Here is a 5,644-nt window from a genome sequence, read left to right on the forward strand (position 1 = left end):
GTATTATATAAATATTAGCTGTCCTTATTATACAAAACTTTATTGAGGCTGTGCAGAAATAGAAAAGAAAATTTGAGATTTGGTAGTGACTAAAAGACAATAGAGAATCTGAAGGGTGCATTTGTACTCCATAGATATATTTTTTTAAATAGACAACCTCTAATGAAAATACGTATCTGAGAAGCTATGAATAATAAAAATTACACAAAATGAACATGTTACAGAGGTATTGCAATTTATGCTGGTGGAGGAGTTTATAATCCCAGACTTTTGAGATCACAGATCCATTTACAAGTTTAAAAAAAAATAAAAAATAAAAGCTATTTCCATTTTTAGTAAGTCCAAATGTCTCTATAGTTCTCTAATACTCTAAAAAAATATATTTTATTGATTCATTGACTTTATATTAATCATTTCTGAAAACTTCTACCCACTCTCCATTCTTGAGCTTTCCCTTGTGACAGAGTAACAATTAAATAAAACATTTGTTACAGTGACTGCATTTGTCTTTACTTTCTATCCTAGCACCTCCCTTCTTTGACAATATACTGTATTGAGATTTTTTTCTTTTTTTCACTTTTTTTTTAGATTCTGAACTTCACAAACATAAAAATAATTGAACATTCCCATCCACAAAGTAGAAAAAACAAAGTCTACAAGTAAAACCAGTGCTTAGATTCTTAAAACCATTCCTATATTTTATATACAACAGAAAACAGAAGGGACAACTCTAAGAATTTAGCTTCTGTATTAAATGAAATAGGTCAGTATTGTCCTCTATTTCTCAAGAGTCTAAAATTTAATATTTTCAAGGAAGATTTCTGATGTATAGTTGTTTGGTGGCTTCTCTGCCATTATTATTTGGCAGATGCTAGCAAGTAGTAATATTTTTGTTAGCCTATAATTCTAACCACCTCCTTTTTTATGACTGCCAGTTAATTATATATTTCACTAGTGTCTTTGTTAAATCCAGGGCCCTCAATCTCTTTAAACAGCCCTTGATTTGTGTTTTGAAAAAAATCAGTAATTAAAACAAATGAAGTTTTTCGAAGAAAGAAAAAGGAATTTCATTTCAGAACTCCAAATAGAAATAATACTCATTTGATACAGCAGGGGTCAGAATTTCAGAAAACAATGAAATTAGTCAACATATACAGTACAATTTTTTAAAATTTTCATGAAGACATCTTGAATCAATTAAATTCTGTTACATAAAACTACTTTCCTACTAGTATTATGAGATTTGTTGTGAAGTTATTTAGAATTAGTTTTCCACCAAATAAAATAAATAAGAAAATTCCTATTTTATATAAAAATTTAACAAATAGCGTCATAAACATTTATTTTTAGAGGGGATCTATAGGAATTTTTTGTTGTTGTTTAGACCCTTGGGAATCTCTTCCAGTGGTTTCTTGTAGGTTGGCACTCATTCACATTTTTACAGTAATAAAAAAATCTGCAAACATATTTTAGAAACTTAAAAAAAAAATGAGATGCAAAAGGGACTAACCTCTGCAAAATAGGCATAAAAAATTTATTTCATTTTTAACCCTTATTTTCTATCTTGGGATAGTGTGTTTTGATTCCAAGGCAGAAGAGCAGTAAAGATTAGGAAATGGCAGTTAAGTGACACAACTAGAAAGTGTCTAAGGTCAAATTTGAACTCAAGACATCCCATTTCTAGGCCTGGCTCTCAATCCACTCTCAGCCACATAGCTGCCCCAAGAAATGTTTTCTCTTTTTTTAATTTTTTATTGTCATGCAAAACACAGTTCCATGTTGATCATTGTTGTAAGAGCACATTCATAGATCACCAAAACCCCAAAATAAAATGATAAATACACTGATGTGAAAGACAACTCCAGCAGTTCTTTCTCTGGAATTGGAGAGCTTTTCCTATCATAAATCTTTCAGGATTGTCCCAGACCATTCCATTGCTGAGAGTAACCAAGTTTTCACAGATAATCATAATACAATATTGCTGTTATTATGTACAATGTTTTCCCAGTTCTGCCTATTTCACTTTGCATCCGTTCCTGCAGATCTTTACAGCTTTTTCTGAAATCATCTTGCTTATCATTTCTTACAATAATATTCCATCACCAAATATATCACAATTTGTTCAGCCATTCCCCAACTGATGGACATCCCCCCAATTTCCAATTCTTTGCTACTGCAAAAAAGAGCTGCTATAAATATTTTTGAACAACTACATCCTTTCCCCTTTTTTATTATCTCTTTGGGATAGACTCAGTAGCGGTGTTACTGGATCAAAGGGTATGCACAGTATTCCTTTGGATACAGGTCCAAACTGCCCTGCAGAAATCAACACAACTCTGAGGTATCACCTCACACCTAGCAGATTGGCTAAAATGATGTCAAGGGAGAGTAACGAATGTTAGAGGGGATGTGGCAAAATTGGGACATTAATGCATTGGTGGTGGAGTTGTGAACTGATCCAACCATTCTAGATAGCAATTTGGATCTATGTGCAAAGGGCTTTAAAAAACTATCTGCCTTTTGATCCAGCCATAGCACTGCTTGGATTATATCCCAAAGAGATAATAAGGAAAAAGACCTGTACAAAAATATTTATAGCCCTGCTCTTTGTGGTGGCAAAAAATTGGAAAATGAATGTCCTTCGACTGGGGAATGGCTGAACAAATTGTGGTATTTGTGGTATTTCTCTTATCAAGAGTGATTTTGAACATTTTTCACATGATTGAACCTTTTTTTTTTAAATTAAAGTGAAACACCTGAAAGATATATTACAAAGAAGTCACTTGGGATTAGCCAAAAAGCTTCCTTTGGAAAAATCTAAAATTCAAATTAAGGAGAATGAATAGTCTTGAAAAAAGCAAAATGGGAAGATTTGATGTTTGAATTGAAGAATGAAAATTTCATTTTCTTTATTCCAGCAAGGGGACTTTACAATGTAATTTACTGTAATGAGAATCTAGCCAATGGAACCCAGAGAGTATATGCAGTCTTCTTGAAGCTGTAAGCCAGGAGAACCCAAGTGACTTAAAGTTCAAGACTTGAAACCTGACCAGTTTTAAAGGGTACTGGCCCTAAAAAGCATGGGATTCCCTCTTGAAGAGTTCCACAAAGGGGATTGACCCTGTAAAGTCCCTAAAGGGGACTAACTCTTGAAGATTCTCAAAGGAGAATAGCAAAGGCTGGAGCTCTCTGGTTCTCACCCCTCACAGAGTATAGGGACTTCCTCTCTAACAATAAGGATAGAGTCCCATATCAATAGACTTTGGAACAGGGGTTACATATAGACTTTCAAAAAAAATGTTTATAGTTCTAAAAATCCTCTCAGGCTATATATTTGAAAAACCAGAAAACAGAAATAGGGCACAAGGTTTTATAAGACAAAATAAGAAAAGGTAGGAACAACTAGAGATAATGAGACCACTATCTTGGATTGTGCTTTTCTCCGAAGAATTTTTTAAAAACAATTTTCTTATTATAGGTATTAACTCTAGAGAATCAAATACTTATTGGGTAGATTTCAGTAGAATGAATAAACATAGTTCACATTTATTAAGAATACATAGGGGACAGTTGGGTGGCTCAGTGGATTGAGAGCCAAGCCTAGAGACAGGAGGTCCTAGGTTCAAATCTGATCTCAGATACTTCCTAGCTGTGTGACCCTGGGCAAGTCACTTAACCCTCATTGCTTACCTCTTACCACTCTTCTACTTTGGAACTAATACATAGTATTGATTCTAAGGTGGAAGGTAAGAGTTAAAAAAAAAAAAAAATATATATATATATATATATGTATATACAAATATATACTTAGTGCAAGTCACTGTGCTTGGTTCTAGGATACAAAAATATATTACAAATTCTGCTCTTAAGGATTTTACAGTCTAATGAAGGACAGGGGTATGTACATAAATGATGGTGATCTAAAAGAGATAAAATGCAAAAGGGAGGTCTAAGCAGAGTACCATGAGAGCTCATTTTCACATGGGAGGAGAAGTGGAAGTTGTTTAAGCTTCAGGGAAGAAGTGGCACCTGAGTTGCAATTTGAATGGAGAGAGAAACAAACCAATTTTAATAGATTGGGCAGTGGCTTATCAACAAAGAAGAGATCTGGGGGGCGAAACCATAAATCTGATATTAAATGTAAATAATAAATTTTTGCTAAATTAATCACATAATTGTAGCATCATAACTATTGACATACAACATATTAAACAATTTAAAGTCAATGAAATTCATCTAAATATTTATTAAGCACCTATTATGTGCCAGGCACTGAAAATACAAATAGTGAGAGTCTGAGCCCTTCAGGCAACATTCTATTAGGAGGAGAAATATGTACACAGATAAATACATACAAGATAAATACATAATAAATACAAGGTGTTGGGGGCTAGGCAGTAACAACTGAAGGAATCAAAAAAGGTTTCTTGAAGAAAGTGGCACATGGACTGAACCTTGAAAAGGAGGTATGAGTTCCAGAAAGTAAAGAGGGAGAAAGCATCTCATAATTAAATGATTACAGTACATACAGTGCCAAGCACATAGACTTTAAATGAATATTTAATGACAGTAGTGTCCTTAGGATTTAGGATGCTAGAAAAAGTGTTACAAATGTGATTAAATATTGTTATAATTTTTCAGCAACTTAAAAAATAATAATGATCATTGATGACCAAAAAATCTAAAACTAACCTTGTTATCTTATTGTTCTCAAGGTCTACAAACACTTTTAGAAGATTTCTGTGCTCCTTCCTCTATTCTCATCATTCATATTCCATATTTATAGTGATAGAAAATTAGATCAGTTTTACTGGTTAAATGGGAAGGAGTAGAAAAGGCAGTAAGTAGCATTATTTCCTTAAAGGATATCAGGAAACAAAATCTAAATCTAACCTCAAAGTTGCACACAAATCCATAGTATGTATAAAATTTATAGAAATATACTTAATAGTTTGTTAATGCTTTCATATACCTGGATGTAGCTGATTTGAAAACTATGGTTGGTGCACATTTACTGATGATGATACTTTACCTTTGTATAGTCCTTTTATTTTCAAAGTTTATTCATTATATGTGAATATACTTATTCATATACATTATCTTATTTAATAATTATACTTCTTTGACATTAGTTAAGATTTCTAAAGAATCCTAAGTATTGAAACTTTGAGGTTGTAAAATCACATTTTGAAATTGAAGGTTAAAAAAAAAAGAGAAAGCTATAAATCAGAATCCAAGGGGGTGGATACATAGTGAATGAGAAAATTACAAAATGTTGAGTCTAAGTAACATGTAATGCTAGTCATAATAGTTCACATTATATGTGGAAGAGGAGGAAGAAAAACAGAAAAGTTAATTGGTGTCAAATAATGTTCATTCAAGAAATATCTTGATTTTATTAGGTTCAGAAAGATAAAGTTATCTTCTCTTTAGTGTTTCTTCTCACTTTTATTTTGTTAGTTGGATTTTAATCTTCACCCACTAAGTTCACTGTTCACCCAAGTGGTGCAAAGGTTAGCATCAACAAGACATTTGGCCCCTGTCCCTCTGGATGACAGCAATGACTTCTTTTTAAAAGTAAGATACAAAGAAAGTTGTAAAAAATGCAAACACCAATATCCTATTTTGATGATGCTGTGTTGGT

This window comes from Gracilinanus agilis, chromosome 3 (genome assembly GCF_016433145.1).
Source record: "Gracilinanus agilis isolate LMUSP501 chromosome 3, AgileGrace, whole genome shotgun sequence".
NCBI lineage: Eukaryota > Metazoa > Chordata > Mammalia > Didelphimorphia > Didelphidae > Gracilinanus > Gracilinanus agilis.